This window comes from Pristiophorus japonicus, chromosome 4 (genome assembly GCF_044704955.1).
Source record: "Pristiophorus japonicus isolate sPriJap1 chromosome 4, sPriJap1.hap1, whole genome shotgun sequence".
In the NCBI taxonomy this organism is placed as follows: domain Eukaryota; kingdom Metazoa; phylum Chordata; class Chondrichthyes; family Pristiophoridae; genus Pristiophorus; species Pristiophorus japonicus.
Window position 1 is genome coordinate 289,977,649 of NC_091980.1, and position 22,868 is coordinate 290,000,516.

At 45.1% G+C, this 22,868-nt stretch overlaps 1 long non-coding RNA gene across 1 annotated transcript; it reads left to right on the top strand.

Moving 5' to 3' along the window:
- Positions 1–4,696: 4,696 nt before the first annotated feature.
- On the top strand, positions 4,697–12,152 carry LOC139262378 (uncharacterized). Its single transcript, XR_011592960.1, has 3 exons — positions 4,697–4,743; positions 5,821–6,084; positions 11,598–12,152. It is a non-coding gene; the product is annotated as an uncharacterized lncRNA (long non-coding RNA).
- The last annotated feature ends 10,716 nt before the right edge of the window (positions 12,153–22,868 follow it).

A 22,868-nucleotide genomic window follows, 5' to 3' on the forward strand; every position in this document is an offset into this window, starting at 1 on the left:
GTATTCTATGGTTTTGGCTCTGTAGTTCAGCATTTAGGCTGGAGACCCGGAATTTGTGGATCCCCATTTACCTTCTGCTGCTTTACTGTCTGATTTACATTGGATCTCTGCCCCTGTCCATAAGGAAATTCAAAGTCACAATCTTCAAGTTTCTATCTGATAAATAAGACTCATGGGCCCATAGTTGCCCCGTGGCAGACTCGTTCCCATTTTTGGATATGGCTGCCAGGGCGACCTGTTTCCAATCAATTGGCATCTCCCCAGTGCGCTCCTCTCTCACAATGCTTGTCAGTGCCTCACAAATCTCTCCCCTAGTCCCTCTCAGCATTCTCAGCTAAGTATCATCGGCTGAAAGTTTCTCAGGAGTTCTCTTGATTGCCGGCATAACCTCGGCAGAAGATCAGCGGGATCCCTGTGTAAATGGTGTTACTGCCAAAGTTATAGAGGACACTTCAGAGAACCCGCCGACGAGGACATTTTTGTCGTATCTATCCCTAGGGAACTTATTGATGTTTTAACCCTTTCAGTCTGTCTAGGGCCTCCATAGAATCATAGAATGATACAGCATAGAAGGAGAATATTCAGCCCATTGTGCCTGTGATGGCTCTTTGGTCGAGCTATCCATTTAATCCCACTCCCCGTGCTCTTTCCCTGTAGCCCAGTATTATTTTTCCCTTCAAGTATTTATCCAATTCTCTTTTGAATGTTACTATTGAATCTGCTTCCATCACCCTTTCAGGCAGTGCATTCTAGACCACAACAATACACTGTGTAAACAAAAAGTTTCCTCATTTCACCTCTGGTTCTTTTGCCAATATCATTTACATTAAAGTAGTTTGTTAAGTTGGCCTACTGGTTGCTGCTTTAAAAACTGGAGAACTAGTAGATACATTGGCCAGATTGCCACTTCTCACCACTATGGTGGTGACTGACTTTGTGATAACTCGTAATAAAAATGTCTTCAAAATCACAGGGAAACACATTGCAGATATATGGATCTCTTTCTGGGAGTTTACGTTTTCACTGTTTGTGTGACTTCCTGATCATAACTGGTTACCACAATTCTTCTGGAGGAAGTTAATTTCCCAGCAGTAATTGGCAGCAATCCAACCCAATCTTATCATTCAATAGATCAGTATTTTTGATGTCACATGATTTCTTCATGCAACTCACTCCTCCAGAATGTCCAGACTTAATGGAGTAATAAATTAGTAAGAGCAGAGTTCCGATCACAAACAGTGATGCAGGTACTCCAGATGAAGAGAATGCTAAAGTAGTTGCAGCAGGAGTCACAAATAAGAAACATGTTAAGTGTGAGAAAGGTAGAATCAGGGCAGAAGGGCAGCTTAGAGTGCCTAGCCCAAATAAGAGTTTTATATACTAATGCATGGAGTATAAGAAATAAATTGAGTGAATTAGAGGCTCAAATACAACTTAGAGGGTATGACATGCTGGCCATTACAGAGACATTGCTGCAAGCTAATCATGAGTGGGAGTTGAATATTCCAGGTTATAAGATCTATAGAAATGATAGGGAAATTGGAAGAGGAGGAGGGGTAACCTTATTGATTAAAGATACTATGACAGCATTAATAAGAGAGGATATAGGTAAGCGAAAGCAACCAGCAGAAACTCTATGGTTAGAATTGAGAAATAAGAGAGGACTTAAAACTATACTGGGAGTTGTCTCTTCTTCTTCTCAACCAGTCCCCGGAGTCGAGGATGATTTGCTTCCACACTAAAATGAGTTCTAAGATGAGACCAATGCGGGACCTACAGTCTCTGTCACAGGCGGGGCAGATGGTGGTTGGAGGGACAGGTGGGTGGGGTGCTTGATTTGTCGAACGCTCCTTCCGTTTTTTGTACTTGGCTTCCGCGTGCTCCCGGCAAAGAGACTCGAAGTGTTTGGCGCCTTCTCGGATGCTCCTCCTCCATTTTGAGCGGTCGTGGGCCAGGGATTCCCAAGAGTCAGTGGGGATGTTACATTTTTTCAAGACATCTTTGAGGGTGTTCTTATAGCGTTTTCTCTGCCCTCCTGGGGCTCGCCTGCCGTGATGTAGTTCGCAGTAGAGTACTTGTTTCGGGAGTCTAGTATCAGGCATGCGGACAATGTGGCTCGCCCATCGAAGCTGATCGAGTGTGGTCAATGCCTCGATGCTGAAGGTGTTGGCCTGAGAGAGGACGCTGACGTTGGTGCGTCTATCTTGCCAATGAATTTGTAGGATTTTGTGGAGGCAGCATTGCTGGTACTTCTCCAGTGCTTTGAGGTGCCTACTGTACATAGTCCATGTCTCTGAACCATATAGGAGGGCGGGTATCACTACTGCTCTGTAGCCCATGAGCTTGGTGCCGGGTTTGAGATCCTGGTCTTCGAACACTCTTTTCCTCAGGCAGCCGAAGGCTGTACTGGCAAACTGAAGGCAGTGTTGGACTTCGTCATCGATGTCTGTCCTTGTTGATAGTAGGCTCCCAAGGTGTGGAAAGTGGTCCACATTGTCCAAGTTCTTGTCATGGATCTTGATAATCGAGGAGCAGTACTGTGTGGTGTTGGGAAGGTTGGTAGAGAACCTTTATCTTACTGATGTTTAATGTAAGGCCCAAACTCTCGTACGCTTCAGTGAAGGTGTCAACGATGGTTTGGAATTCAGTCTCTATGTGTGCGCAGACGCAAGTATCATCTGCATATTGTAATTCAATAACAGAGGTTGGAACAACCTTGGATCTAGAGTTGTCTACAGGCCTTCTGATAGTAGCAATGAAGTGAGAGAATGTATTAATTCAGTGATTAGAGAGGTTTGCTGCAACAGCAAAGTTGTTTTAATGGGAGACTTTAGTTTTTATATAGATTGGGAAGAGCAGAGTAGCGATACATGCTGCCCCTTGGTGACATTATCTGAAAACACAAAGTCAATTTCCACATGCACCTGACCACACCCAGCTCCACCTCACCACCACATCTCTCGACCTCCTCCACTGTCTCTAAATTGTCAGAATGCTTGTCCGACATCCAGTACTGGATGAACAGAAATTTCCTCCAACTAAATATTGGCAAGACTGAAGCCATTGTTTTCAGTCCCCGCCACAAACTCTGTTCCTTAGCCACCGATTCCATCCCGCTCCTTGGCAACAGTCTTAGGTTGAACCAGACTGTTTGCAACCTTGGTGTTGTATTTGATCCTGGGATGAACTTATGCCGACCACATATACACTCCACCACCAAGACACCTACTTCCACCTCTGTAACATCACCCGACTCCGCCCCTGCCTCAGCTCATTTGCTGCTGAAATATTCCCTTAGACTTGTCCATTTCAATGCTCTCCTAGCTGGCCTCCCAACTTCCACCCTACGTAAACTTAAGCTCATCCTAAATGCGGCTGCCCATATCCTAACTTGCACCAAGTCTGGTTCATCCATCACCCCTGTGCTCGCTGACCTTCATTACCTCCCAGTCCGGCAATACCTCGACTTTAAAATTCTCATTCTTGTTTTCAAAACCCTCCATGGCCTTGCCCCTCCTTATCTCTGTCACCTGCTCCAGCATTACAGCCCTCAGAGATCGCTGCGTTCCTCCAATTCTGGCATCCAGCACATCCCGATTTTAATCACTCTACCATTGACGGCCATGTCTTCTGTTGCCTAGGCCCTAAGCTCTGGAATTCTCCCCCTTACCTTTCTGCCTCTCTATCTCTCTCCCTTCCTTTAAGATGCTCCTTAAAACTTACCTATTTGACCAAGCTTTTGGTCATTTGTCCTATTGCCTCTTTATGTGGCTTGGTGTCAAATTTTGTTTGATAACACTCCTGTGAAGCATCTCGGGATGTTTTACCACATTAAAGGTTCTATATAAACGCAAATTGTTGTTGTTGAAATCAGAAAGGCAATGAATTCCTTGATTGCATTCAAGATAGTTTTCTGGAGCAATATGTTCCAGAATCAACAAGGGGGCAGGTCATACCAGACTTAGTAATGAGTAATAAGGCGAACTTAGTTAATAATCTAACAGTAAAGGGAACAGTTAACTCACAGCGATCCTAATTTGATTGAAGTCAATGTTAGATTTGAAAAGGAGAAACTTAACACAGTAGTAAGATTTTAGATTTTGGTAAGGCTAACTTTAACGGGATGGGACAGAGACTGACAATCGCAATCTGGTTAAAGCTGTCATTGGGAAAAATTACAGATAAACAGTGGGAGGTGTTCGAAAAAGAATTTAGCTTATTACAGGACTGGGATATAGCCTTAAGGGGAAGAGCTCCACTTAACGCATAAAACAACCATAGTCGACAAAAGAGGTGAGAGATGACATAAAACTAAAGGAAAGTGCAAAGAATAGTGTAAATCCAGGAGAGTGGGAAACATATAAAGAACAGCAAAGGAAGACAAAAAGTAAGAGCTACAGAAAGGGACTATGAAAAGAAACATGCGAGCGATATCAAAATTAACACAAAAGGCTGCATTTGCAGTCCGCTGCCGCCCCCGTTAGTGCCCTGGAGGGGTGGCAATAGTGGCGGTAAACACTTCTGGGCGGGCGACCAGCTTCCAGCATCCTACCAGGACATTTGGTGCTGGTTTTGAGGGGGCGCGGAGCATTACCGCCTGGAAGAGACAAGCCGGTGGGCAACAACCCTGGTTGTGATACCGGCTTGATATTTGGTTGGGGTCCGATCCGTAGCGCACCGTAACGCGTCCTGCTGGGAACGCCTGTGGAAGCTGGTGGTCCGAGCTGTAGCAACCGCAGTGAGGTAAGTAATGTCCACCTCAAGTATGTGTGATTGTTGTTCATTTTTAAATGTTTGCGATTTATATCGTGGTGGCGTGAGTAATGTATTGGGAATGCTTTTTTCCCCAGATTTCTTTTTTCACGGAAGCCTCTCTTAGGGTGCTCCGAAGCCAGCAGTTTACCTTGGGATTTTCATTTGCTCAGCCGGCCTAGCGCCCCAAAAAAGGTGTGGAACGCCTCCCTTAGCGCTCCACTCCTCACTCAGGGCCCAGCTGGTGACTTTTGCGGCTGGAGACGCAAACCATTTCCCGGAGTAAAATTTTCCGCTCCGCCCGGGTTAACGCCGCAACAGAGGCGCGACCGCATTCCTCCCCCAAAAGATTGTTGCAATGGCCCTGAAATTCCGATGTCCCAGGTCCGTATGAAGTGTGTACGGACCCAGGAAGACATCGGAAAAGCCCGTTTTCAGCGCACAATGCGCATGCGCTGAAAACCGGCTTTTCCAACCTGTTCAGCTGCACCTTGGCAGGTCTTGCCCATGCGATGAGTTCTCGGTGCAGAAATCCGACTTTTAGAAATCTTCTGCCCAGGATTAGGGCACGAAAGTTCTGCGCGAGATAAAGCAGGCGTACAGCCTGCATTCTGTGAGCATCTACCTGAAACTTTGCTTCAAACAGTTCAATAGCCTTCAGCATAAGCAGCGGTCGATGCTGAGGAGTTCTGTAGAGTAAAAACTTAACACAAACTAAATAAACAGCAGGAAATGGAAACAACTAGCTTCCTCTCTAATTAATGAGAGATTCAAATCTTCCAACTTTTATAACATTTGAGATACCATGTTGTCTATTGCAGCTTGGCTTGTAAAATATAATCGACTTTCTGCAAGTGTGCACGGGTGTCAACAGTAAATTGGGTGAAATCAATACTCTATACTAAACTATTTCAACTCTATTTATGAGGGAGGGAGGGAGGGGGTTAGTAGGAATGTGTGTGTGTTAGACCATACCGACTCTACAAGTATTTCCTTCTTTCCTCCTATGTGTACCGCATCTATCTGTGAGGGATAAACATGTCTGCGAATGATATTCTTGCCATGCAGATCTTTGACCTTCTGGAGCAGAGAAACATACGTCGCAGGGAACAACTAAGAAGATTTGTGAACCATGAACGCTGCCTCATCAGAAGGAATAACTACCCACCAGAGAGAGTGTACAGGGAGAGGCTATCGTTTGAAATGTCGGAGTTGTTATGTGTGAGGAGGCTGTGCTTCAGCAAAGAGGCAATCGGATGACTGTGTGACTTGTTGAAGGATGACCCGGAAACATGCTCCACGACCCACACTGCTTTGTCTGTGTCCATGAAGGTAACCACCGCATTGAACTTCTTTGCATCAGGGTAATTTCAGACAGGCACCGGTGACCTTTCAAACATCAGCCATTGTGCTGCGAGGTCCTGCATTCACCAGCTCACGGATGCCATATTACGTAGGGGCGATGAGTTCATATGTTTCGACATGTCTGCTCCACAGCAAAGTGAGCATCTCCTTGCTTTTTATAGAATTACTGGCTTCCCAAAAGTTATTGCGGCCGTCGATGGAACCCACGCTGCATTGAAGGCACCGAGTAGCAATGCTGTGACATTCATCAAGAGGAAGGGGTATCATTCCTTAAATGCAATGATCGCCTGTGATGCGAAACTCAGGATCCTAAGTGTAGTGTATGAAATGATACAATAAACTCCGTACTGTGAGCCAGTGACTAGGTGTAACCTGGTCAGTCTTTAATGGCTTCCAGAAGTGCGGATACAAAGGTAAAGTTCAGGTTATATACCGAGCCCACCTATGACCCTAGGACCTCCGATGGTAGTGCCCCCTGTTGGTGGGCAGACCTGATGTACATACATTACATCAGTTTCTCCCAAGTTCTTGGCACAAGTCCAAATTACAAGTTCAGACGGTCCAGAGCCCTTCGCTCCCTGATTGACTGTCTCAGTACAATCCCAGTGCTTTCCGAGTCTCTCACAACTTGGGGCTGGGCATTAACCACAGTGGGTTCTTCTGATGGCTGGATGTGAGTTGGTTGGTCATCTAAGCTCGCGGTGTCTTCTTCCAACTGTTCAGGTTCGTCAGTGTGTCTTAGCTTGATTTGATCAATGTGTTTCCTGCACATCTGCCCATTCTTGAGCTTAACCATATACACCCGGTTATGGTTACCCTCCTTATCTGTAACATTGCCTGGGAGCCATTGGGCTCTTGACCATGGTTAAGTACATACACTGGGTCATATACAGATATGTCACGTGACACTGCGGCGCGGTCGTGATACCATTGCTGGCGTTAACGTCGGGTTTCGACATGATTGTTAAGATCAGGATGGACTAGAGAGAGCCTGGTTTTGAGGCCTCTCTTCATCAATAGTTCCACAGGCGGGACCCCGCTGAGTGTGTGTGGCCTTGTCCTGTAACTGAGCAGTATGCGTGACAGGCGTGTCTGCAAGGAAACCGTGAGTTACGCGTTTCAGGCTCTGCTTGATGGTTTGAACTGCCCGCTCCACTTGACCATTGGACGCGGGTTTGAATGGGGCTGACCTCACGTGTTTTATGCCATTGTGTTTCATGAACTCTTGAAACTCCAGGCTCGTGAAACACGGTCCGTTGTCACTGACAACGATGTCTGGCAGGCCATGTGTGGCAAACATGGCTCTCAGGTTCTCAATGGTGGCAGTGGAAGTGCTGGATGACATGATCACACAATCTATCTGTCGTGTATGCAAGCACTCTAATAACGACTTCACGAGGTAGTGACCTTAGTCCTTTATTGCAGCTCCCAGAGTGAGGACACCAAGAGGTGAGCTCCCTTTTATACTGGGTTACCTGCAGTGTACAGGTGACCCTTAGGTCTCCAGCAGCAGCACCCTCTGGTGGTACAGGTATAGTGTATACAGGATGAAGGTACATTCAGTGGTCGAGTGTTACAGTACATACATTAACATGCATACATAACACTATCCATTTGGAGTATGCATCCACCACCACAAAAAACATTTTACCAAGGAAGGAGCCCGCAAAGTCGATGTGGATCCTAGCCCACGGTTTGGATGGCCATGACCACAGACTGAGTGGAGCTTCCTTTGGGGCATTGCTTAACTGCATGCAAGTGCTGCACTGATGCACGCATGACTCTAAGTCCGAGTCAATACCAGGCCACCAAACATGGGACCTGGCGATGGCCTTCATCATGACAATACCGCATGCATACTATGTAATTCCAGTACAAATCTTGCCTTGCCTTTCTTGGGCATTAGAACCGCACGATTACCCCACAGTAAACAGTCGGACTGGATGGAAAGCTCATCTTTGTGATGGCTGTGCGGTTTGGTTTCATCACCCATTTCCTTGGGGATGGTCGACCAGTCCCCGTTAAGAACAGAATGTTTTACAACCGATAGGGTCAGATCCTGGCTGGTCCAGGTCTTAACTTGTTGAGTAGTGACAGGCAACCCTTCACTCTCAAAGGTATCCATGACCATGAGTAGCTCTGCGGGCATTGGTGTTTCCACCTCCTATGGACAACGGTAACCGGCTCAATGCAACAGGACAGTTGTCGGTGCCTGTTCTATGGCGAATTACATAATCATAGGCAGATGATGTCAGCGCTCACCTCTGGATGCGGGACAACGCGTTGGTATTAGAAACATAGAAAATAGGTGCAGGAGTAGGCCATTCGGCTCTTCGAGCCTGCACCGCCATTCAATAAGGTCATGGCTGATCATTCCCTCAGTACCCCTTTCCTGCTTTCTCTCCACACCCCTTGATCTCTTTAGCCGTAAGGGCCATATCTAACTCCCTCTTGAATATATCCAATGAACAGGCATCAACAACTCTCTGCGGCAGGGGATTCCACAGGTTAACAACTCTCTGAATGAAGATTCCACAGGTTAACAATTCTCTGAGTTGATACCTTTATGTTCCGAGAACAACGATATAAGCGGCTTGTGATCGGTTTCCAGCTCGAAGCGAAGCCCAAACAGGTACTGGTGTAGTTTTTTTACCCCATAAACACATGCTAAAGCCTCTTTCTCTACCATGTCGTAGGCTCTTTCCACCTTGGACAGGCTTCGAGATGCGTATGCAACTGGTTGTAGTTTGCTTCATTGGCTTGCTGGAGTACGCAGCCAACCCCATAGGACGACGCATCACAGGTCAAAACTAGACGCTTGCATGGGTTATACAGTATCAGTAGCTTGTGGGAACACAACAGATTTCTAGCCTTCTCAAAGGCTCTGTCTTGAAGTTCACCCCAGATCCAGTCATCTCCTTTCCTGAGCAGCTTGTGCAAAGGCTCTAATATTGTACTCAATTTGGGTAAGAAGTTACCGAAGTAGTTGTGCAAATCTAGGAACGAACGCAGCTCCATCACATTCTGGGGCCTGGGCGCATTTTTGATGGCCTCTGTTTTCGCGTCTGTAGGTCTGATTCTGTCTGCATCAATCTTTTGTCCAAGGAATTTGAACTGTGGTGCCATGAAAACGCACTTCGATCTTTTCAGCCTGAGTCCCACTTTGTCCAGACGACGCAAAACCTCTTCCAGATTGTGCAGGTGCTCGGCAGTGTCACGACCTGTGACTAGAATGTCTTCTTGGAATACCATAGTCCTGGGGATGGATTTCAATAGGCTCTCCATGTTTCTCTGAAATATGGCTGCTGCCGAACTAATGCCAAAAGGGCACCCGTTGTATATAAACAGTCCTTTGTGCGTGTTGATGTACGTAAGTTTCTTTGATGATTCAACCAGTTCCTGTGTCATGTAGGCCTACGTTAGATCCAATTTGGTGAACGATTTTCCCCCGGCTAGCACTGCAAACAGATCATCAGCTTTCGGTAGTGGGCACTGATCTTGTAGTGACTTTGTTGTCTCCACAAATCCTGACTGTGCCGTCGCTCTTTAACACCAGAACAATGGGACTGGCCCATTCATTAAATTCGACCGGTGAGATGATCCCCTCGTGTTGTAACCTGCCCAATTCGAGCTTGACCTTGTTTCTCATCATGTGCGGGACCGCCCTGGCTTTGTGATGGATGGGCCTAGCGTCTGGGCCTAGGTGAATCTGCACCTTGGCTTCCTTGAAGCTGCCAATTCCTGGTTCAAACAGTGAGGGAAATATGCTCAGCACTTGAGCACACAAATCATCATCCGCTGATGACAAAGCTTTGATATCGTAGCATTTCGATTTTATTTTCTCGAGCCAACTCCTGCCGAATAAAGATGGGCCGTTGCCCGGGATAATCCATAGCGGTAGATCATGAACCGCTCCCTCATATGACACTCTTACTGTTACATTACTGATCACTGGTATGAGCTCTTTGGTGTAGGTACGCAACTTTGCATTTATCGGACTCAGCTTGGGTCTCTCTGCCTTGGTCTCCCACAGCTTTTTGAAAGTCTTCTGGCTCATTATCGATTGACTCGCACCCGTGTTTAAGTCCATGGATACTGGCACGCTGTTTAATTTTATCTCTATCATTATCGGTTGGCTCTGTTAGTAATTTTACCTCCAGCTTTGTTAGGCTCTTTGTTAGGAACGCACATATGCTATACACTTCCTCCTCGGAGCTCTCAAATGCCTCTGGCTGCATCGCCAGATCCACGTTGAATTGATCATCATTCACATGGTGTGTCGCAGCTCGCTTGCTCTGCCGTGAACTCGTCCGCTGAAGATGCCCAGTCTTCGCACACCCTCTGCATACATACTGCCTGAAGCGGCACTGATGGGGCCGGTGATTGCCCCTGCAACACCAACACGTTGAGCTCAGATTTGCGCCCAATGGCGGGCTTTGAACGGCTCCCGTTCTCGCATACACAGTCGAGAAGGCCCGCGATGGCGAACTTTGAGCAGCTCCTGGTCTTGCAGATGCAGTCGAGTAGGCCCTGCCATGTGCAGCTCTACCGGCTGTCGATATAATTTTGTATATAGTACTTGTCATAGAGTTCCTGTTTTGTCACGATATCTGCTTCGTGCTTTTCTGCGTGGACATGCAAGCCTGGGCGATGGTGACGACCTTGCTGAGGTCTCCGCAGCCAGCAACTTACTTAAGATCACCTCGTGGTTGACTCCGATCACGAAAAAGTCACGCAGCATGTCTTTCAAGGCAGGCCCAAATTTGCAAGACCGTGCAAGATGTCTCAGGTCGGCAACAAACGCTGCTACTTCCTGGCCTTCTGGACGAACGTGCGTATAGAAGTGATATCTGAATATGAGGATTCCTTCTGTGGCTTTAAGGTGTTCCCAAACTAGAGTACACAGATCTTTGTAATCCTTTTCTGTAGGCAGAGTGGGTGAGAGCAGATTCTTGATGAGTGCATAGATTGTGGGGCCACAGACGGTGAGAAGCACAGCCCTGCGCTTCTCTGCATCCTTATCTTTGTTTAGGTCGCTTGCCACGAAATACTGGTCAAAACGATCCGTGAAATCTCCCCAATCCTCTCTCTCATTGAATCTCTTGAGAATTCGAACAGTATTCGATCATGCTGCGCTCGCCATACTTTAGCATGGGTTCGTATTTGCCTCGTCGCCAGTTGTAATGTATGAAATGATACAATAAACTCCGTACTGTGAGCTAGTGACTAGGTGTAACCTGGTCAGTCTTTAATGGCTTCCAGAAGTGTGGATACAAAGGTGAAGTTCAGGTTATATACCGGGCCCAGCACGAGTGTACCTATGACCCTAGGACCTCCGACGGTAGTGCCCCATGTCGGTGGGCAAACCTTATGTACATACATTACAGTAAGCGTGAATGCAGTTCACTGTGGAAGTACACATGACTCCTTTGTCCTCCACAACTCCAACTTATATGACTGTCTTAACCAATTGCCTGCAGGATCCGCATGGATATTGGACGACAAGGGCTACCCGCTAAAACCGTGGTTGATGACACTATACGGCAGGACCAATAATGAGGCACAGGAGAGATACAACCAAGCACATGTGGGGACACGTCAACTTGTCGAGAGGACAATCGGGGTTTTAAAATCACGCTTCCGGTGCCTGGACAGATCGGGGGGACATTGCAGTACAGTCCTGAAAAAGTGGGAAGGTTTGCGGTGGCCTATTGCTGTTTGCACAACTTTGCCCTGAAAGAAGGACTAACTCTTAACGCTTTAGATGAACTCCCTAATGAAATGGAAGATTTTTAAAACGTCCCTGTGGGGAGACATGAAGGGGAGGAGCGAGCTGCTGCCGAAAGCAGAGTTGTCAGGGAACAGCTAGTTGCCAACACGATTACGAGGTGATGAAACAGTCGCCCCCTCCCTCCTCCTTGCCCCTGCCCAGCAAGGCACATAAAAGATGAAACAGAACTTAAAGTGAAAAAGTAACATTTTATTGCATCAAAGTTTTTCATCTTTGTTAGATAATTTCTACCTTACAAACATTTTCAAAAGCCTTTGATTAAAACATTAAAACAGTTTATAGTGATTTCTTTGGTTTCTTACTGCTATAAAGACTCACCAATAAGATATAAACTCATTTGCTACTTTTCAAACAGTTGTAACATTTCGTTGGTTGTTACTAAAAAAGTTGAATCAAAATTTCAAGTGACTCCAGGCTATACTATAAATATTAAATAAAATACTGAAATACAAAATAAAACAACACCAACATTGTAAAATGGTGAAATATTAACCCAAAACCCACATTGTAAAATAATGAAATAACACAACACCAACATTGTAAAATAGTGAAATACAAATACAACACCAACATGCAAATAAAACAGCCACTCACTTTTCGGCATTCCATAATCTATTTGGGCAACAGACGCATAACTGCGACATTCAAGGCCAAACAATTCTGCGACTCTTTCCTCCAGGTCCGATAACTGTCTTAGAGTGGCAATGCTCCCCGCCTGTCACTGCACGCTCCCTCGCATTATGGACCAATTTACTCTAATTTGAAAAAATAAATTTAAAATGAGGTTTTAGCACAGACAAGCACCTGTCTCTCTTGGAGACACACAAATGTTGACTTTTTACAACTTAGAAGCAGTTCAAAGATACATGTAAACAAGCCCTTTCATTGAACCATAGCCATAAAACTTCACAATGAGCTCATCTTACCCATGAATCAAGTCAGTTATAATGCACTTTTAAGTAGGTTAAAAATATTTGGAATTTCTTATAACTATAGAAATCTTAGCAGATCTCATCAAATAATTTAATTTCCTGCGGCATTGTTCCCCTGTCCATGGAACAGTGGAGTTGGCAGTAACAACCGTCGCAACTTCATCCCATGCTGCCATTTGTTGTTTCTGTGGAGTCCGAAGGGATCCCACAATCCCTTGGGAGCACAGGTACTTAAGGAGGCCTCACAGCCTGGAGAGGCACTCTGGAGACCTGCAATAAAAGACTAAGGTCACACTTTACATTGAGCTCACAGTTTCCAGTCAGACTCTTTATTCATACATAACAACTGGTGACGAGATACAGATGACGAACCCAACGAGCGACTCAACCAACACTTCGTGGCCAATGAGTTGGAAGGAGAAGCGAATGCTGCCAAACGAAGGGTGATTCTCCTCACCGTCTGCGGGGCACCAACGTATGGCCTCATGAAAAATCTGCTTGCTCCAGCGAAACCCACAGAGAAATCGTACGATGATTTGTGCACACTGATCTGGGAGCATGTGAACCCGAAGGAATGCGTTCTGATGGCGAGGTACCAGTTCTACACCTACAAAAGGTCTGAAGACCAGGAAGTGGCGAGTTATGTCGCCGAGCTAAGACGCCTTGCAGGACACTGTGAATTTGAAGGACATTTGGAGCACATGCTCAGAGAATTTTTTGTACTTGGCATTGGCCATGAAACCATACTTCGCAAATTTTTGACTGTAGAGACCCCAACCTTGAGTAAAGCCATAGCAATAGCCCAGGCGTTCATTGCCACCAGTGACAATACTAAGCAAATTTCTCAGCATCCCTCGCCGCACGGTGCACCCTCTGAAGACTGTGTGCAGCCCGGCAGTGTGGCCACCCTTAAAGAGGAGGCCCACTGCCTCGGCCGCAATGCAAAAAATTTTGCCGGCCGGGCTGCCAACGGGCAGAAATGTCTACATACCCAGCCCAGTTATCAAATCCAAAAGTCTTTTAAATAATTCCCAAATTATTGCAAAATAATGAATATCTATTGCAAATAATAGGATAAGTTTCCCTAGACACTGGTCCCAATGCTGGGTCTGGCTCAATAGAAACACTGATTAGAACATCCAATGCAGCGGTCAGCATTTGTAGCACTCCCAATTCTCCAAAATCCGAGAAGATTTACCCCTAGGAAGATTACACTTCGTCTAGAAATAAAAAGAAATGGGTCAATTGGAGACTCCGCGCTTGTGGATTTGAGATTTCACTGCCTCAGTGTCATGGGGAATTTCTCATTTACAAGGAGGAAATTGCTGACAATGCCGCTTGCCATACACAGCTATGAAAAGGGAGAGACAACACAAGCACGCTCATGTCTGGATGTATCGATTCATTCCTCCCTCAAGCACCCAGCAGTCAAAATGTACAATAGCTTCTCAAAATACATAGGTGAATGTACACTTTCGTGAAATGTATTTGTGAATATATTATATTATTATAGACTTTTGAAGAATTAATTTAAAAAAATCAGAGGTGAGAGAACCCAGTATAACCACATACCACTGTCACTGCAATGTGATGGCAGCTGCTGACAGTATCATTAAAGTTCTGTTGCAACAGCATTTTCTGACTGGAATATCATTTCATGCATACTTATGAATAAATTCAAATGCCTTTTTGAAGCAGCCTGCCAAATATAATGAGAGCTTTGTCATCAATTTAGAGGCAATTTAAAAAGCATAATATCCATTAACGAAAGGCGCTCTTTTGTCAGCCGAGGCTCAGTGGGTAGCACCCCCACCTCTGAATCAGAAGGTTGTGGCTTTCGGTCCCGCTCCAGTGACTCGAGTAGAATATCTAGACTGACACTCTTAGTGCAGTAATGAGGGAGTGCTGCACTGTCAGAGGTGCCGTCTTTTGGATGCGACGTTAAACCGAAGCCCCGGCTGTCCTCTCAGGTGGGCCTAAAAGATCCAATGGCACCATTTTCGGAGTAAAGCAGGGGGGTTGGGGTTTCCCCAATTTCCTTCCCTATAATTATCCCTCAACCAATATCATTAAAACAGATTAGCTGATCATTCTCTCATTGTTGCTTGTGGGAGCTTGCTATGCATGAATTGGCTGCTGCGTTTCCTACATTACAAGAGTGACCACACTTCAAAAAAAAAGTACTTAATTGACTGCAACGCTCTTTGAGATGTCCGGTGGTTGTGAAAGGCATTATAGAAATGCAGGTCTTGCTTTCTTCTTCTCTGGCCGATCAGATAAGTGGAAGCCCAATCTGCCGTAACATCACAGCTGTTCAATCCAACCGCTATCCCCATCATCAACAACAACAACAGCAATCTGCATTTATATAGCGCCTTTAACATAGTGAAACATCCCAACGCGCTTCAGAGGAGTATTATGAGATTAAAAAATGTGACACTGAGCCACATAAGTAGAAACTAGCGCAGGTGGCCAAAAGCTTGGTCAAAGAGGTAGGTTTTAAGGAGCGTCTTGAAGAAGGAGAGGCGGAGAGGTTTAGGGAGGGCGTTCCAGAGCTTAGGTCTTAGGCAACAGAAGGCACAGCCACCAATGGTTGAGCGATTATAATCAGGGATGCTCAAGAGCGCAGAATTAGAGGAGTGCAGACATCTGAGGGGAGTGCAGACATCTGAGGGGGGTTGTGGGGCTGGAGGCGATTATAGAGATAGGGAGGGCCGAGGTCATGGAGGGATTTGAAAACAAGGGAGAGGATCAGTCTGAATATCATTTTTATACGCAATACAGGCTTCATATGTGTAAAGACTTTGCCGAAAATTCCAGCCTCACAAAAGCCAGTTCTCGGGGCAAGATGCACATGCACTGAAAACCGGCTTTTCTGATCTGTCAAGATTTCTCTTGACAGATCCTCCCCAAACCCAGGAGAAGGACATCCGCGTGGGAGAGATTGTGCTATTTGCCCAATTCATGCCCAATGAATGTCCTTCAAACTTTTATGCCTGGTAAAAGCAGGTGCATAGCTTACTTTTGTCAGCGTAACACTTTTAAAACATATAAAAATTCAATCTAAACATTCATTTTTATATTAAAAACCCTGTTCATTAAGTTAAGTTAATTTTTAACCCTATTAAAACACATTAAAAAAAATTCAAAAAGAAATTATTTTTTCTAAACCATTTAATTACATTTAATTTGAATTAATTTTAAATATGTGAAGTGTTTTATTTATTTATTATGCTGTATTTCGGTATTTTAGGAGGTTATTCTCATTGATAGTAATGGGAACTCGTACAAACGGAGTTCCCATTTTTATCAATGAGAATACCGCATAATGATTGGTGGTCCAGGCCCACGTGACTCCAGCATGTACGTACGTACCTGAAAGACATCTCCCCGTGCACTACGCAGCGAATCAAGGCCTCCGACCGGGATCCTGCGTTCCTCCGGGACCACCAGGTACTTTCGTAGATTTTTTTTCAGGTCGGAGGCGTTCGTACGAAGGAAGCCTCCAACCGCAATTTCCCCCCCCCAGTGTTTTTATCTTCCATCTCAAGTCTTACCTTAAACTCATAAATGAGATTGAAGCTTCCATTAGCATTTACTATTGGGAAATCCTGCTTTCTGTGTGATTGCCTTCACTAAAATGATCACTGATTTGCTTTAGTGGGACACTGCTTACTTATTTTCCCAAATGCACCTAATTCACTCTTTTGCACATCCTTGGAAAGATTTGTGCTTCCGCAGTGACTACATGGTCAGCGCGACACCTTCAGAATTTGTAAACACAACAGGTAACATTGCATGTGCGGCTTCAGGGATGTTGTTGTTCAGTAGGCACCTTTGCAGGATCTTGCAGAGGCATCGTTGGTGGAATTTCTCCAGCGACTTGAAGTGTCTACTGTACATTAGTGTCCTTGTCCAGGCCAACATCCCCTGCATTGAAACACTGACCACACTTGATCAGCTCCGCTGGACAGGCCACATTGTCTGCATTGCCAGACACGAGACTCCCAAAGCAAGCGCTCTACTCGGAACTCCTTCATGGCAAACGAGCCAAAGATGGGCAGATGAAACGTTACAAGGACACCCGCAAAGCCTCTCTGATAAAGTGTAACATCCCCACCGACACCTGGCAGTCCCTGGCCAAAAACCGCGCTAAGTGGAGGAAGTACATCCGGGAGGGTGCTGAGCGCTTCGAGTCTCAGCACCGAGTGCACGCAGAAAACAAGCGCAGGCAATGGAAAGAACGTGCAGCAAACCTGTCCCACCCACCCTTTCCTTGAATGACTATCTGTCCCACCTGTGACGGGGACTGTCGCTCTCGCATTGGACTGTTCAGCCACCTAAGGACTCATTCTAAGAGCGGAAGCAAGTCTTCCTCGATTCCGAGGGACTGCCTATGATGAGGCACCTTTGTACCTGGGCATCACTTTAACCAGTTTCAGGAAAGTGATGTCCCTGTATCATCTCCCACTTTTACATTGGGCAATAAGGAGCCACTCTCCATGACCATGCTGTGTTCTGCTGTTATACGCAACTCCACAGATAACAAGCCCAATGGGACTTTCTCCCCATGCGTTAATGACTAAAGATAGAACTCACATTTAGATAGCACCTTTCACATCCGCAGGACGTCCCAAAACACTTCACAGCTAATCAATTACTTTTGTTATATAGTCACTGTTGTTACCAAGGCAAACACAGCAAGGCTCCACAAACAGCAATGCCATGCATGACCAAGCACGAGGAACAGCACCTCATCTTTCGTTTAGGCATTTTACAGCCTTCTGGACTCAACATCGAGTTCAACAATTTCAGACCATAACCGCTGTCCATCTTTGGCTTCCTTTCTCCCTCTCTGCCTCCCCGCCCTGAGTTTATGATTTTTTTTGTCCTTGTCTACAATGGTCATTATCCCACCATTCACACCCTATCTAGACTAACCTTTTTCTAACTCCTGCCATTACCATTTCAATTTGGCCCATCGTTCCTTTTGTCTCTCTAATCTCTCCTGCCTTCCACCCTATTATAGACCTTCCCTTTTGTTCTTTCTTCACCTCCCCCTTTCAGTGCTTCTTAAGAATATGTTCTTTTCGAACACTCCCCTGTTCTGATGAAGGGTCATCGACCCGAAACGTTAACTTTGCTTTTCTCTTCACAGATGCTGCCTGACCTGCTGAGATTTCCAGCATTTTCGGTTTTTTATTCCAAATTCAAGCATCCGTAGTATTTTGCTTTTGTATGACCAGCTAATCTGTTTCGGTGGTGTTGACTGAGGGATTTATGTTGGCCAGGGCTCTGGAAGACTTCTTGTGGTCATCCTTAAATAATGCCACTGGGATCTTTTACCTCCACTCAAACAAGGAGACTGGGCCACGGTTTAACGTTTGCTCTGAAAGGGGGCACCTTAAATAATGCAGCATTCACTCAGCGCTGCACTGGAGAGTCCGCCTAGATTATGTGCTTAGCACCTAGAGTGGGCGTGAAGCCACAACTTTCTGACTCAGAGGTACGTGTGTCACCAACTGAGCCAAGACTGCCACTAATGCCGGCTTCCTTATCTTGTGGCTGAAGCATTAGCCTCACAAAAATGTTGGTCTAGGATTCTGATATTGGGATCAGGGACATCCCTCTCCCACCATCCGAACTACAGGAGCTACGTGGAACAATCACCTAAAGTGTTAAAGCGCTGAATCGTGATTTTTGTAACCAAACTGTCAGGTCAGAAATAAGAAGCGCCATGTGACCTTAAGGAAATGAAAGCTGATCATATTTGCCATAAATTACATACAGTCGGTATTTAACTTGTCAGGCTTGCCTGTGGTGAATTATGTGATGACATGATATGGTAAAAATGCGACTTGCATTTGATAATGGAAACAACAGGCTAATATTGCCAGCTCACACATCAGCAGGTTGGACAAGAGGAAGCTTTTGGGCAATTCGTCTAAAAATAAAGCTCTTACTGTAAAATATTTTACACGTAACATTTATTTTTTTATAAAGCCCAGCTGACGATTATTTAAGCCGGCTCCATGCTGTTGGCTGACTCACAGGATCAGATAAAAAGATGTCGGCACTTTTCAAACAAAGGAAGGCAGTTTACAGGTATTTTAATTGGTTCGAGTCTGAAGCCACGTTTAAACTGCCACCTTCATGACCAGTTGCGAAATTGAACTCGATAGGGGTGACACCGCATGGGTGGGGAGTAAACGGGAAGTGCAGGTCACCCACCTGTTATAGAACTCTCCCTCCCTCACTCTGCCAGGACACCGCCCAAGCCATGAAGGTGAAAATTATCTCCAATATGTCTGGTGATTTATGGTGCTAGCGCCAGGAAATGACCACACCAATACACGTGACTCCAGTCCTGCACTACATACTTGACTCTGAAGTAGCTCGCATTAACCGTCTCAGGGCAAATAGGGAAAGGCAATAAATGTGGCCTTGCTAGCACTGCCCACCTGCTGAGGATAATCTAATAGGGATTCCCCATTTATAAGAACACCTTATTATGCTCCTGTAAAGCGTCTTGGGGCAATAGAGGTGCCAAATAAAGACAAGTTGTTGCAGTTAATTTTACAGCACACATTTTGTTTGTACTCAGAGAGGACAGACGCGACAGAGTGGGGGAATGTATTGAAGGGGAATTGGGAGGGTCCCTGTGAAGGCTCACATACCTTACTGTGGCTCAATCGCTTATCTTATCTGTGCATCTGTTGTAACCTACATCAAACATCATTTCACAAAATGATAATTACAAATGAGTGATTGGGTCCCTCTTAACTCACCAACCAGAATAAAATACTTACAGGCCTCACATTATGCCATCCAACTGTATCTAAGGCTTTTGCCTCCATTAACCTACCCAAAAGACCAAGTTGCAAATATTGAATATTCTTCTGACATTTGTCCTAAATTGTCCTTCCATTGGCCTTTGCCTATGGCCCTTTGTTTGGTGTACCTTCAATTTATATCATTTACACCATTTATACTTCTATAGTCCTCTCTCAATCCCCTCCTTTCAGGGCAAAAGAGCTCCAATCTTTCTGTAGCTCACCTCTTTGATGTTAGGATCAGCCTTATAGATCTTCTCTGCACCTCCTGTAAGTTTTTATATAAAGCTTGCATCAACATAATCCAAAATCTGAAGCCATATTTCCTTTGAGGAAAATGGTTAAAAGTCCAGTTCACATAGCAATGGATTAACTAGCAATTGCACTGTTCTAGTTCCACCGAAACTAATCTGAAAAAGAAAGATGACTTTTTTATTTAAAAAACTTCTGTACCAAACTTACTTTACTTAACCACTTGAGGCATAAACTGCTCATCATACAACAAATTAATCAACAACTGAAATAGCGAAATAGTACTGGGCACCCAGTAATACTTTAAAGCTTTTTCTGAGACCATAATAAAGAAGAATTTCAAAATTGTAGCAGTCTTTTTTCTTTCAGACGAATTAAGATGGGCAGAATGGCCTTCCTCATTTGTAATTATCTTGTGGTAGCTCAGAGATTTAACTGAGGTTGGATGGACGTCAAGATGGTTGCTAAGGTACCACGGAATTCTGTAGTCACTGAAACATATCGTTCAAACAGGTCAACTCAAGATAAGCAACCAAAAGAATTATTTCATGTCGCATGTGTTCATTGTTGAGAAAGCTGCATTCCTAGCGGGATACTCCTGATGTGTTCATTGCTGGCCGCGACTCAGCGGGAAACCTGCACACAGTGTCTGAGGAATCCATGGAACAATTTTGTCCTGCCGAGAAGTAATAAAATAAAAGGAGTGCATTTTCTTCCAGTCTACAATAACAATATCACCGAGTCTTCGATTGCTATCAGAAGTCACACTGACTGGAGAAAAATGTTGGCATTTTGGAAACAGGACAGATCTCCGTTTCTATCACGAAACCCAATTAAATGGATGAACAAATGTTTCAAAATAGCATTAACCTCTGCTGTACCAGAGGAAATGAAACGCCAAGGTATTTAAACTGTAACACTTTTGCCTGAATGTGGTACTGGAGCAGCAACACAGCATGCTGAGCACGGTGAAGTAGGTTGAATGGGAAAGCATTTGATAGTTGTTAAGTCCCACTCTTTTGCGTCAGTAGATTCGATACTTTTTTCCCTTTAAAAGGCTCCGGTGTTTACCTATGTACTGTTTGATACGTGATTGTTACAAAAGGAGTTGGTTTGCAGTGACGCGTTTCTCGAACGATTCAATTCGACATATTCTGTCTTTTTATTCAGCTACATTGCTCAATCCGTGCTCCCATCAATAGTAAGCTATGCTTTCCTTAATAAGATTAGAACATTCTCTTTGTATCCGCGCAAAGGAAATGTTCCTCTATGAGAACAATATAACACAATGATGTGGGTTTGGCCTACTTGGTTGCCTTTCACCATATCATGTGTACATTCGCTTTCGGTGCGATGCATACAGGTATGATCCCTGTTGAGGCCAGATCCTCTCAGTGCCACATTCTCTTGCGCACTTTCTTCGGCTAAATAGCATTTGTGGTGGTTGCAGCTCAAGTTCAGCAGCTGATCAAATACGTTGTGTTTACACCAAGTCGCTGCCAACAACTTCCATTCTCAAATCAGTGTCGGCAGTAAAATGCAACTGTTGATTTGCAGTTCAGGGTCTCAGCTGGGTAGCTCGTTGAGTAGCTATACTTACTTTTGAAACTCACCATATGAGCAAACACATATTTGGCGGATGGAGAGGGGATGAATCCTTACTGAGGTGAAGGATATCGGCACTGGAGATAAAAAAAGATCGGGGCAGAATTTGAGTACGCCGCCATACGGCCTTTGAAATTGACTGCAAGTTCGGGATTTCCACTTGCGCTTGCGCTAAATCTCGAACTTGCGATCTGCCAAGTTCCGACTCGACAGATCATCTGCTGCGATTGGCAAATCCTCATTGCTGGCGCAGAGTTGGGCTAATTGCTCACCAACAGGTAAATTACGCAGGTAAATTTTACGCCTGTTTTCACAGAGTAAGGGGAGGGGGGGGGGGGGGGTTGAAAGTAATAGTTGTCCATACTGTTTTAATATTCAACATAGCTGTTTGTCCTCAGTCCCTTATCACATGCCTATATATGACGCTAAACATGGTAGAACTGGAATGAATATTTCCTACTTTTGAAAGATTAATCTGAACTTGTAACTTTTCAGGAAACATAAATATCTATGCCACAAAGCAAAAGCACAGCAGCCAACACAGAAGGGTTCACTAGCCCGAGGCTAAAGGTCTCTCAGCATTATGTTACAAAGCCTCGGTGCACCTAATTCTGATTATTGTGAGGTTATCCACTTTGGTGATAAAAACAGAGAGACAGACTATTATCTGAATGGTGACAGATTAGGAAAAGGGGAGGTGCAACGAGACCTGGGTGTCATGGTACATCAGTCATTGAAGGTTGGCATGCAGGTACAGCAGGCGGTTAAGAAAGCAAATGGCATGTTGGCCTTCATAGCGAGAGGATTTGAGTACAGGGGCAGGGAGGTGTTGCTACAGTTGTACAGGGCCTTGGTGAGGCCACACCTGGAGTATTGTGTACAGTTTTGGTCTCCTAACTTGAGGAAGGACATTCTTGCTATTGAGGGAGTGCAGCGAAGGTTCACGGGATGGTGGGACTGACCTATCAAGAAAGACTGGATCAACTGGGCTTGTTTTTACTGGAATTCAGAAGAATGAGAGGGGGACCTCATAGAAACGTTTAAAATTGTGACGGGTTTAGACAGGTTAGATGCAGGAAGAATGTTCCCAATGTTGGGGAAGTCCAGAACCAGGGTTCACAGTCTAAGGATAAGGGGTAAGCCATTTAGGACCGAGATGAGGAGAAACTTCTTCACCCAGAGAGTGGTGAACCTGTGGAATTCTCTACCACAGAAAGTTGTTGAGGCCAATTCACTAAATATATTCAAAAGGGAGTTAGATGAAGTCCTTACTACTAGGGGATCAATGGGTATGGCGAGAAAGCAGGAAGGGGGTACTGAAGTTGCATGTTCAGCCAT